Below are 13,829 nucleotides of genomic sequence, written 5' to 3' on the forward strand. Positions count from 1 at the left end.
CGCCACCCAACACAGCACCCAGTGCACGTGTGGCCACTGAGCACTGAAATATGGCTGGTCTTAATCAAGATGTGTTAGAAGTGCAAAATACACACTGATTTCAAAGCTCTTGTCTGAAAACAATAAAATTAGCCTGTCAATAATGCTTATACTGACCCCATGATAAATGATATGTTCAATACATTGAGTTAAATATCCTATGTATATTATTGAAATTAATTTCACCTGGTTATTTTACCTTTTAAAATGTGACTACTAAAAAAAAAAAAATCAAATTTAAACATGCGGCTCGCATCCGTAATGTGTTCCTATTGGACAGAATTGGTCTAGACACTAGGCCAGGGGTGGGCAAACTTTTTGACTCGAGGGCCACAATGGGTTCTTAAACTGGACCGGAGGGCCGGAACAAAAGCATGGATGGAGTGTTTGTGTGAACTAATATAAATTCAAAGTAAACATCATTACATAAAAGGGTACGGTCTTTTTTTTCAATAGTTTTATTCATTTCAAACTGGCCGGATCCGGCCCGCGGGCCGTTGTTTGCCCACGGCTGCTCTAGAGCATGATTCTCAAGCAGAGGTGACTTTCCCCCAGAGGACACGGGGCACGTGGCATTCTCCAGAAATATTTTTGGTGTCACAACTTGCAGGGTCAGGGGCTGCCGGCATCTAGCGGCACAGGACAACCCCACCACAAAGAATTCCCCAGCACAGAATGTTCCTAGGGCTTAAGCTGAGCAGGTCTAATTTAATTCCTCCCTGTATCCTACAGCATGAGCAGCCCAACTTCTCACATCTTGTGTCTTTGCCAGGCGTCCCTTCCACGTGCAATGTCGCAGCACAGTCTGAAACGGCTGCTGGAGCTGCAGCCATTGTGGCAGCATTCTAGCCGGCCACCAAGGAGGGGAGGCCAGGGCACACTTTCTCTCTTCAAGGAAGAGTACCCGCCGCTTCTGTCCCCTTTCCATTGATTGGCACCTGGCCACCTGGTCTCACCTTAATGTACGGAAAGCTGGGAAATGTAGTCCTTCCTGCAGTGGCACTTGCCCAGCTGCAAATCAGTGGTTTCCTACAGAGAAAGATGGGAGAATGAGGGGGGACTAGTATCTTGCCAAGGGCACCGGCAAGAAATATTATCCCCATGTTACAGATGAAAAAGCAGGTACGTGGGTAGGGGGACTTGCCAAGACGCAGAGGAAAGGGCAGACTCGGGTGAGCGGAGGCCTCCTGACTGCCAGGGCCTTGTCATCGCCCTGCTACCCTGCAGGCATGGCTGTCACACTTTTGTTCTTTGAACCCCACTGGCCAGTGGTCCCTGTTGGTCACCTCCCTCACCACAAGGCCGTTTCTCCATCCACAGCGTCACTTGCTCTCTCCAGGAAAGACCCGGGCTTCTCAGAGCTGTTCCTTCAGGTTCACAGAAGTCTGGAGCCTGCGTACTAACATCGAACTGTCTCGGTTTCTCAGCTTTGACGAATGCGCACGGCACCCTCAGCTGTTGGCACGGGAGGAGGCTGGGGAAGAGGATAGGGCGGCTCAGTGTTATACTGGCAACTTTTCTGTGCTACTGAAATTATTCCAAAATGAAAAGACTTTAAAACGTGTTTCTTCAGAATCCAAAGAGTCAAATAGATACATCTGGGCACAGGTGGTTGGGGGTTCTTAAAGCAGAGCTCACCTGCATTATTGACATTTATCGTTCACCAAATAGCCCGGACAGCGTGAACGGATTCTGACAAATAACTACTGAATACCAGCTCTCAGCATGTTCCAAGCGATTTTCCTAGCTCGTCTAGTCTCACAGGGGCCATGTAAGACAGCGGATGTGCCCATTTCACAGATAAGGCTGTGGAGGTCCAAGAAGGCCAGAGATCAGGAAACCCTCCCACGGACACATGACTAACGAGTGGAAGAGCTGGGATTTGAACCCCAGTTCCTCCCACTCCAAAAACCCCACTACTGCCCACCGCCAATTCTCTTCTCTCTCCCTGAGATCTTCCCATCCGTCTTTTCAGCAGTCAAATATCCTCGTTCTGATGAGAACTGCCTTACTACCCGCTCCGCAGCCACCTTGTCACAGTGCCTTCCCTCCAGGGACCAAACAAGAGTCCATACCACGGCTTCCTCAAGCCTCTGCAGCAAGCCCACATGTAGTGCCTCTTTCCCCGGTAAGGGGGGGGGGGGGCGGGGGGGCGGGCTGCTACTCCAGAGAAATGAGGGAAAGCAGGGAATGAGATGCAGAGTCCCTCCTCAGGGTCCCAGCCAAGGTGTTTAAGCTTCTGACTCATTGTCCCGTTTAACTCTCTCCCTTCCTGGCTCTCGCTCCCACCCAGTCCCATTCCTAGAATGCCAGCTCTCAGCCTTCACCCTTGCAGCAGGATACTGGAAGAATTTTCTTGAAGAATTTGGCCCTGGGGACTCCCCAGTCAAAGAGCCCAGCCAGATCAGCCTGCAGTGACAGTCAGTCAAGCCCCTCCCATACATTCTGAGCTACCAATCAACTGTTTAGCCCCTCTTCATATGAGCAGATAATCATGGATCCAGCCTGTGAGAAAAGGTTCTAACATAAGATACAGAGACCAAAACACCCAAATATGGGCACCTCTCTGGAACTTTCTCTTGGCTGCCATGTCCCCTCTGCCGGTACAGCCCACATCCAATGGTGCTTGACCTGGGTGTGAAGGCCTGACTCCCAGGCCCCAGTCTGGGACAACTCTGCAGAGCTGCCCATGGGACTGGCTGAGGCCTTCCTCAACCTGGGGCAAATGGCTTCTCTAAGGGTGACTCCTCATCCCAGCCTTTGATTTGTTAGCTTATTAATCCACTCATTTAACAAGTATTTGTTGAGTTGCATTATGTGTTGGGAACCACACACACGTCCCCATCCTCACAGAGCCGAGGGTTGGATGCAGGAGAACAAATGCAAGCATGCACACAGCCCATGGTGGGTGAATTGTGAGGAGCCCAGGAGGCAGGGGGTGTGGGAGGCTCCTGAGCCTGCAAAGGCCTGGGAAAGAGCAGGTTCTGCACCCAGCAGTCACTGCCTTGCTCTCGTCTCACTGCCTGCAGGACCCTGGGTTTCCCAGGGAGCCATGCTCCGCTCCTGTTCCTTGGAATCACTCGGGAGTTAGTCCTGGTCCAGTGGGCAGCTCCCTGCCCTGCCCTGTCCTGTGTGTCCTGAGTGTCCTGAGAACTGGCCCAGTGGAACCAGGCACACCCCCTCATGTCCAGGGCCCCCCATTTACCAGCATTTCCACTGCTCCCACCGTGCACCTCCAGTGGTCAGGAGCAGGGAGACGCCTCCTCACTGCCCTACCTCACCGCAGACATGCCATGGCCACCCAGAATCCTCACCCCCTTCCACACGCTGTGACAGAGAATATCTCATCAAACCCAACATGCCATTAATTGTAAGATGCATCATTATTTTTTAAAATTTACTTTTATTGTTGACAGTATTCCAGATGCCTCCCATTTCACCCCTTTGCCCCACTCTACCCAGCTTCTGCCCCACCCAGGCCTTTCCCATGGCATGGCCTGTGTCCATGGGTGATGCACGCGTTCTTTGATTAATCTTTTCCCGCTACCCCGCTGAATTCTCCCTTCCCTCTAAGATCTGTCGGTCTGTTCCATGTATCCATGTCTCGGGTTCTATTTTGTTCATCAGTTTATTTTGTTCATTAGATTCCACATATGAGTGAGATCATGTGATATTTGTCTTTCTCTGACTGACTTATTTCACTTAGCATGATACTCTCCAGGTCCCTGCATGCTGTCTCAAAGGGTAAGGGATCCTCCTCTTTTACAGCTGCAAAGTATTCCATGGTGTAAATGTACCACAGCTTTTGTAGTCACTCATCTGCTGATGGGCACGTGGCCTCTTGCCAGATCTTAGCTGTTGTAAGTTGTGCTGCTATGGACATAGGGGTGCATATAGCCTTTCTGATTGGTGTTTCCAGTTTCTTGGTATATATTCCTAGAAGTGAGATCACTGGGTCAAATGGCAGTTTCATGTTTAATTTTTTGAGGAAACGCCATACTGTTATCCACAGTGGCTGCACCGGTCTGCATTCCCACCAGCAGTGCATTTGGGTTCCCTTTTCTCCACATCCTTGCCAGCACTTGTTTGTTGAATTGTTGATGATAGCCATTCTGACAGGTGTGAGGTGATATCTCATTGTAGTTTTAATTTGCATTTCTCTGATGATTAGTAATGTTGAGCATTTTTTTCATATGTTGCTTGGCCATTGTATGTCCTCTTTAGAGAAGTGTCTATTCAGGTCCTCGGCCCATTTTTTAATTGGATTGTTTGTCTTCCTGGCGTTGAGTTGTATGAGTTCTTTGTCTATTTTGAAAATTAACCCCTTATCAGAAGTATCATTGGTGAATATGCTCTCCCATACAGTGGGCTCCCTTTTCATTTTGTTGATGGTTTCTTTTGCTGCGTAAAATCTTTTTAGCTTGATGTAGTCCATTTGTTTCTTCTTTCTCTTGTTTCTCTTACCCTAGGTCCTAGGGCAGCTGTGGGCAAACTACGGCCCGCGGGCTGGATCCAGCCCGTTTGAAATGAATAAAACTAAAAAAAAAAAAAAAAAAAAGACCGTACCCTTTTATGTAATGATGTTTACTTTGAATTTATATTAGTTCACACAAACACTCCATCCATGCTTTTGTTCCGGCCCTCCAGTCCAGTTTAAGAACCCATTGTGGCCCTCTAGTCAAAAAGTTTGCCCACCCCTGTCCTAGGGCCTAGGAGATGTGTCAGTGAAAATTCTGCAATGTGAGGATTTTTATGGTTTCATGACTTACTAGTACATTTAACTCTTTTATCCATTTTGAGTTTATTCTTGTGTATGGTGTGAGTTGGTGGTCTAGTTTCATTTTTTTGCATGTACCTGTCCAATTTTTCCAATGCCATTTATTGAAGAACTATCTTTACTTCATCATATGCTCTTGCCTCCTTTGTCAAATATTAATTTACCATAATGGCATGGGTCAATTTCTGGGGTCTCTATTCTGTTCCATTGATCTATATGCCTGTTCTTGTGCCTGTACCAGGCTATTTTGATTACAATGGCTTTGTAGTATAGTTTGATATCTGGTATTGTGATCCCTCCAGCTTTGTTCTTTCTCAAGATTGCTGCTGCTCTTCTGGGCCTTTCTTGGTTCCATAAAATTTTTGGAATATTTGTTCTAGGTCTGTGAAATATGCTGATGAAATTTTAATAGTAATTGCATTGAATCTGTAGGTTGCTTTGGGTAGTATGGACATTTTAATGGTGTTAGATCTTCCAATCAATGAACACAGTATATGCTACTTGTTTGTATCTTCCTCTATTTCTTTTTTTCAATGTCCCATACTTTTCCAAGAACAGGTCTTTTACCTACTTGATTAAGTTCATTCCTAGGTATCCTATTTCTTTTGTTGCAATGGTAATTGGAATTGTTCTTTTTTCTGAGAGTTCATTATTGGTGTATAAAAATGCCATCGATTTCTGGATGTTAATTTTGTACCTTGCTACTTTGCCAAATTCATTTATTAGATCTAGTAGTTTTTTGGTGGAGTCTTAATGGTTTTCTATATACAATATTATGTCATCTGAAAATAATGACAGTTTTACTTCCTCCTTTCCAGTTTGTCTGATCACTGTGGCCAGGACTTCCAGTACTATGTTGAATAAAAGTGGTGTAAGTAGACATCCCTGCTCCTAAAGGAAACGCTTTTAGTTTTTGCCCAGTGATTATGATGTTGGCGGTAGGTTTATCATATATGGCCTTTATTATATTGAGTTAGGTCCCCTCTATTCTTACTTTGCTGAGTTTTTATAAAAAAGGATGTAAGATTTTGTTGAATGCTTTTTCTGCATCTAGTTGTAATCGTGATTTTTGTCCTTCATTTTGTTTATGCGATGTATTGTATTTATTGATTTGCAAATATTGTACCAGCCATGCATCCCTAGAATAAATCTCACTTGGTCATGGTGTATGATCTTTGTAATGTATTGCTGGATTTGATTTGCTAATATTTTGTTGAGGATGTGTTGTTGTTGTTGTTAATCCTCACCCGAGGATTTTTTTCCATTGATTTTTCTGTTTGTTTTTGTTTGTTTGTTTGTTTTTTAAATATATTTTATTGATTTTTTACAGAGAGGAAGGGAGAGGGATAGAGAGTTAGAAACATCAATGAGAGAGAAACATCGATCGGCTGCCTCCTGCACACCGCCCACTGGAGATGTGCCCGCAACCAAGGTACATGCCCTTGCCTGGAATCAAACCTGGGACCCCTCAGTCTGCAGGCCAATGCTCTATCCACGGAGCCAAACTGGCTAGGGCTCCATTGATTTTTTAGAGAGAGTGGAAGAGAGAGGAAAAGACAGAGAGAACCATCGATATGAGAGGAACACACACCAATTGGTTGCCTCCTGCATGTGCCATGACCAAGGCCAGGGCCAGGGCCAGGGAGGAGCCTGTAACCAAGGTATGTGCCCTTGACTGGAATTGAACCCAGGACCCTTTGGTCCACAGGCCTACACTCTATCCACTGAGCAAAACTGGCTAGGGCTGTTGAGGATTTTTAACATTTACTTTCATCAGGAATATTGGCCTATAATTTTCTTTCTTTGTAGTATCTTTATCCAGTTTTGGAATTAGGAGAATGGTGGCCTTGTAAAAAGAGCTTGAAAGTCTTCCCTCCTCTTGAACTTTTTCGAATAGTTTGAGGAGAATAGGTGTTATAGTTCTTTTTAGAATGTTTGATGAAACTCGCCTGTGAATCCATTCAGAGTTTATTTATTACTGCTTCGATTTCATTATTTAATATTGGCCTATTCGGGTTTTCTGATTCTTCCTGATTGAGTTTTGGAAGATCATATGTTTCTAGGAATTTGTCCATTTCATCCAGGTTGCCCAATTTGTTGGCATATACATGTTTATAGTAATGTATTACAATCCATTGTATTTCTGTGGTATCAGTGGTTATTTCTCCCCTTCCCTTTCTGATTTTATTTATTTGGGTCCTCTCTCTTTGTTTCTTGGTGAGTCTGGCTAATGATCCATCTATCTTGTTTATTTTTTCAAAGAACCAGTTCTTGGTCTCATTGATCTTTTGTATTGTTTTTTTCCATCTCTATGTCATTTATTTCCACTTTGATCTTTATTATTTCCTTCCTTCTACTTACTCTGGGCTTTTCTTGTTATTCTCTTTCTGATTATTTTAGTTGTAGGATTAGATCATTTATTTGAGCTTTTTCTTGTTTCCTGAGGTAAGCCTGTCATACTATGAACTTCCCTCTCAGGACTGCTTTCACTGTGTCACATAGATTTGGGGTTGTTGTGTGTTTATTTTCATTTGTTTCCAGTAAATTTTTTATTTCTTTTTTATCTCATTGGTAACCCATTCATTGTTTCATAACATGCTATTTAGCCTCTATATGCTTGAGTGTTTTTCAGTTTTTTATTGCTGTTGATTTCTAGTGTCATGCTGTTGTGATCTGAAAAGATGCTTGATATGCTTTCAGTCTTCTTGAGTTTGTTAAGACTTGTTTTGTGTCCTAACATGTGGTCTACTTTGAGAATGTTTTATGTGCACTTGAGAAGAATGTATATTCTGCAGCTTTGGGATGAAGTGTTCTATAAATATCAATTAAATTAATCTGACCTAGTGTGTCATTTAAGGTTGCTGTTTCCTTGTTGATGTTTTAAATATATATTTTTTATTAATTTCAGAGAGGAAGGAAGAGGGAGAGAAAGGTAGAAACATCAATGATGAGAGAAAATCATTGATTAGCTGCCTTCTGCATGTCTCCCAGTGGAGACTGAGCCTGCAACCCGGGCATGTGCCATGATCATGAATTGAACTGTGACCTTCTGGTTCATAGGTCGACTCTCGACTACTGAACCACACCATCTGGGCTGATTTTTTGTCCAGACGATCTATCCAGTGATGGCAGTGTGGTGTTAAAATCCGCTACTATGACTGCATTGCTGTCGACCTCTCCCTAAACTCCTCCTAGAGCTTTTTTATATATTTAGGTGCTCCTATATTGAGTACATATATGTTTACCAGGGTTATATCCTCTTGTTGGATTGATCGCTTTTAGTATTATGTAGTGACCTTCTTTGTCTCTTTTATTGCCTATATTTTGAAGTCTATTTTGTCAGATATGAGTATTTGCATGGAAAATTTTTTCCCGTCCCTTCACTTTCATCCTATGTGAGTCTTTTGTTCTGAGGTGGGTCTCTTATAGACAGCATGTATATAGGTCATGTTTTCTTATCCATTCAGCTACCCTATGTCTTTTGACTGGAGCATTTAATTCATTTACCTTTAACATTATTATTGATAGGTACTTCTTTATTGCCATTTTTATTTTTATGGCTCTGTTCCTCTCTCTCTCTCTCTCTCTCTCTCTCTCTCTCTCTCTCTCTCTTTTTAGTCTTGTGGGGGAGGGCAGCTCTTTATTTTACCTTCAATTTTGAATGAGAGCCTTGCTGGATAGAGTAGTCTTAGTTTCAGATCCTTGATTTTCATTACTTGAATAGTTCATGCCATTTGCTTCTGGCCTGCTGTGTTTCTGTTGAGAAATCAGTTGACAGCTTTATGGGAGCTCCCTTGTAGGTAACTGACTGTTTCTCTCTCGCTGCCCTTAAAAATCTCTCTTTGTCTTTAACCTTTGCTATTTTAATTATGATGTGTCTTGGTGTGGGTTTCTTTGCGTGCATCTTGATTGGGATTCTCTGTGCTTCCTGAACTTGTGTGACTTCTTCCTTGACCTGGTTAGGGAAGTTTTCTGTCATTATTTCTTCAAACCAGTTCTCTAGCCCTTGCTCACTTTCTTCTCCCTCTGGTACCACTATTATGTGGATGTTGTTCCATTTCATGTTGTCCCAAAGTTCCTTTAAACTGTCCTCATGCTTTTTAAGTGTTTTTTTTGTGTGTTGTTCTAAATGAGTGTTTTTTCCACCTTGTCTTCCAAATCACTGATTCAATCCTCTGCTTCATCAAACCTGCCTTTAATTCCTTCAAGTGTATTCTTGATGTCAGATGTAGTAGTGTTCATTTCCTACTGGTTCTTATTCATGGTTTCTATGTCCTTTTTCATGCTGATGTAGTTCCCACTAAGTTCTTTGTAGTTCCCATTAAGTCCCTCATTGTTCTCACAAGTTCCTTCAGCATCGGTATAACCATTACTCTGAACTCTATGTCTGATCAATTGCTTACTTCCATATCATTTAGTTTTTTTTTTCTGGAGATTACTTTTTTCTTTCTTTTGGGGGTTGTTTCTTTGTCTCCCCATTTTAGTTATCTCTGTGTGTTTGTTTCTATGTATTAGATATAACTGCTATGACTCCCAGTCTTTGTTAGGTGGCCTTTTGTAGTGAATGTCCTGTGGGACCCAGGGGTGCTGTCTCCTTGAAGTCCTGAGCTGGATGCTCTAGGAGTCTCCCTTTTGTGGGTTATTTGGGGTCTCCTATTGTAATTGGGTCTTGATTGTTGTTTTCCAGTTTATGGGTGGAATCTCCTCTCAGGCTGGCTGACTGTGAGGCTCAATCCCACCCATGTTATATGAGCTGTTGTACAGGTGCTCACGCTGCCTGAGCCTCCATTTTCACCACAACCTGAGCCTTGGCTGCCAATCATTGTTATAGCCATTTTCTGTTCAGCTGCCTCCAGCAGTCATTCTTTCCAAGTGCACCAGACATCATATCTGCTGGCACCTTGATATTGGACTCCCCAGGCTCCCGAAGTGTCTGCAGTTTAGTTTAATGCAGATGCTTGGGGGTCATTTCAGGTGCAGCCCACTCCTCTCTATAGCCAACACCCTAAGTGGCCTTACACCCAGATGCATCATTATTTTATAGACCAATGGCACAGATGCACCATTATTTTATAGACCAATAAGAGATAACACTGCCACTGAAACTATAACATAATGTTTTCTTATCACTTAGAATTTGCATTTTGATCATGTTGAAAGATCTGCTTTATATTTATTTAGGCATTGATATCTCTTGTGAATACTTAGAAAGGAAAACATAAGCAAACATAGATCAGTTAGATTATTTCTAGAAATGCTTTATGTTTCAGGTACAACTCTTCTGGATCTCTTTTGAACTCAGAGTTGTCTGTGTTGCAGGTTCTGTACCCTGTGCTATCTTTTGGGGTATCGGGAACATTGTTCTTGCTGCATATATAAGCAGAGTGCCCCATGGTTGGCTCCAGAATTTTATTCTAAGTCACTAATACTCCATCTGCCCCCTTTTGGTGAAGACAATTTCTTCACCTTATATGGAAATTTCATGCAGACAATGTCAGCCCCATCACAAACTGCCCAAAGGCCAAGAGCCATCCCCAACTGTCAGAAGCATTCTGATTTTAGAAACATGGAATGCAAAAAACAAATTGCGTGTCTTGGAATCATGAAATATGCTGGCTCATCACAACTGTAATTCTCTTCTTTTTTTAAAAAAAAAATGTTCTTATTTACTTCAGTGAGAGAAAGGGAAAGGAAGAGAGACAGAAACATCAGTGAGAGAGAAATATTGTTTGGCTGCCTCCTGCACATCCCCTACTGCAGATTGAGTCCACAACCTAGGCATGTGTCCTGACCAGGAATTGAACTGGTGACCTCCTGATGCATGGGCCAAAGCTCAACCGACTGAGCCATTCTGGCCGGGCAATTTTTATCTTCTTAAGGCTGAGCTTTTTAAAATTTATTTCCCAGACTCCCTTGCCGACCTGTGGCCTCGTTTCCACCAATAAGATGCACTCACTGAAGGCTCTAATTTGGAAGTAAAATGAAGAAACAGACTGAGCAGAAGTCATTTATTTTGTTGACATGTATGGCTTCAGAAAAAGTGTTTCTGAGGTTAAGCTGATCAATTAAGCAGTGCCGTTTCTGGGAGTATTTCCTAGATTTGCTTCTGCAGCCCTTCTAACAATTCTGTGGGAGACAAATTCCTTTCTGCTCCAACAAGCTAGAATTACCTATGTAAGCTATCATTTCTTTCCTTCCTTGTTCAAAAAAGCCCTGAGGTAGCTGAGGCTTAACAGTTTGTGCCCAGCTCAAAAGAACTACATTTCTCAGGCTCCCTCAAAGGGAGGGATAATACATTGACTAAGTTCTGGCCAATGAGATGTAAGTAGAAGTTGGCGGGTGAAACTTATCAGGAAATTCCTCAGAAGGTGAGCTGACCTCAGTATGTTCCACAAGATACTATCCCTCAGATGAGATAGTGTGGATCAGCTTCTCAAAGCTAGAGTTTCATTTATTATTGTTAGTTGTACCCATTGGACACATATTCAAGAGAAGTAGCATCAAAACAAAATCACATCCTGAAATGCATATTTGGACTATAAGGCAACCAGTATGGAACCGTAGGTCTCCTGCTGTCCACTGATAACCCCACAGGCAATGGAGAGCACTCTTTCAGTTGTGTCCCTTAGTCTCATTATGCCTGAACTCCAGTCAGCTGCAGAAGGAGTTGCTGGGTACAAAATGGCAAAGTAGCCTGGCCAGTTTTGCTCAGTGGATAGAGCCTCAGCCTATGGACTGAAGGGCCCCCCAGTTTCCGGTCAAGGGCACATGCCTGGGTTGCAAGCTCAATCCCCAGTAGGGGGCATGCAGGAGGTAGCTGATCAATGATTCTCCCTCATCATTGGTGTTTCTATCTCTCTTCCTTCCTCTCTGAAATCAATAAAAATATATTTTAAAGACAATGGCAAAGTGCTTCTGTAGATAATGTTACTGCAGGAAATATTTGACAGGAATCCTCAGCTTATTGCTTTGCTTTATTTTCAGGTAAATTTTGGAATTACCTAACCACTGATTTGGGGTTTATTTTGTATTAGCAAGACTTGTCATTGAATAGTAATTAATGTCCTTAACTAGGTAAGGTAATGAGTCTATTAATTATCTTGATCTTGGTAACCATTCCACAATGTGTATGGAATACATACCATATCATCACATTCTGCCCTATAAATATGTACAATTATATTTGTCAATTATTCCTCAATAAAGTTGGTGAGTGAATAATGTCTGTCTTTGGGAAACTCATATTTATAATTCAATAGCTATTAATTTCCTCTTTTTATTAAAATTTTAATGTTTAAATTAGAGTTGACATACATATTATATTAGTTTCAAGTGTATAACCCGTAATTAGATATTTATATGACTTATGAAGTGATCATCCCAATAAACCTACTACCTATCTGATACTATAGTTATTACAATATTATTGACATATTTTTGTGCTGTTCTTTACATCCCCATGACTATTCTGTAACTACCAATTTGTACTTCTTAATCGCTTCATCTGTTTCACCCATCCCTGCAAAACCCCTTACCTCTGGCTTCTGTTCTGCTTGTTTGTTTATTTTGGGAGGTTTTTTAGGACTCCACATGTAAGTGAAGTCATTGGGCATTTGTCTTCCTCTGTCTGACTTATGCACTTAGCATAATACCTCTAGGTACATTTATATTGTTTTAGATGTCAAGATTTCATTATTTTTTATGGCTGAATCATATATGCACCACTTCTTCTTTATCTGTTGATGGACACTTGGGTTGCTTCCGTATCTTGGCCTTTGTAAATAATACTGCAATGAACATATGGATGGATGTCTTTTCAACATAGCGTTTTGGGTTTCTTCAGATAAATACCCAGGAGTGGAGTTGCTGGGTCCATCCTTGTCTCTTGTTATAGCCTTTGTTTTAAAGTCTATCTTGTCTGGTATAAGTATTGCTACTCCAAATTTTTGTTTTGTTTCCATTTTCATGAAATATCTTTTTCCATCCCTTTTCTTTCAATCTGTGTGTGTCTTTTGATCTGAAGTGAATCTCTTGTAGACAACATATGTAAGGGTTTTGTTTTGTTATCCATTCAGTCACCGTATATCTTTTGATGGGAACATTTTATCCATTTGCTTTAAAGTAATTATTGATAGATATGTATTTGACTGAAAAATGAAACTCTATACCAGCGGTTCTCAACCTGTGGGTCACGACCCCTTTGGGGGTCAAACGACCCTTTCACAGGGGTCGCCTAAGACAGTGGTTGGAAAACTGCGACTCGCGAGCCACATGTGGCTCTTTGGCCCCTTGAGTGTGGCTCTTCCACAAAATACCACGTGTGGGCGTGCACATACAGTGCGATTGAAACTTCGTGGCCCATGCGTAGAAGTCGGTATTTTGTGGAAGAGCCACATTTAAGGGGCCAAAGAACCGCATGTGGCTCATGAGCCGCAGTTTGCTGACCACTGGCCTAAGACCATCGGAAAACACATACATAATTACATATTGTTTTTGAGATTAATCACTATGCTTTAATTATGTTCAATTTGTAACAATAAAATTGGGGGTCACCACAACATGAGGAACTGTATTAAAGGGTCGCGGCATTAGGAAGGTTGAGAACCACTGCTGTATACCCATTAAACAACTCCCCATTTCCTCCTTCCTCTCATCCCCTGGCAACCACCATTCTACTTTCTGTCTCTATGAGTTTGACTGCTCTGGGTATCTCATGTAAGTGAAATCATATAGTATTTGTCTTTTTGTGACTGACTTATTTCACTCAGCATAATGCCCTCAAAGTGTAGCCTGTGCCAGAATTTCCTTCCCATTTAAGGCTGAATAATAATATTGCATGTATATGCCATGTTTTGCTCATCCATTTACCACCAATGAACATTTGGATTGCTTCTACCTCTTGGCTCTTGTGAATAGTGCTGCTATAAACTAGGTGTACAAATCTCTTCAAGATCTTGCTATCATCCTTTTGTAATAAACCCTGCTGAATCATCGTAATTCTGTTTTGTACTTT

Source organism: Myotis nattereri (genome assembly GCF_964212035.1).
Source record: "Myotis nattereri genome assembly, chromosome: 7".
In the NCBI taxonomy this organism is placed as follows: Eukaryota; Metazoa; Chordata; class Mammalia; order Chiroptera; family Vespertilionidae; genus Myotis; species Myotis nattereri.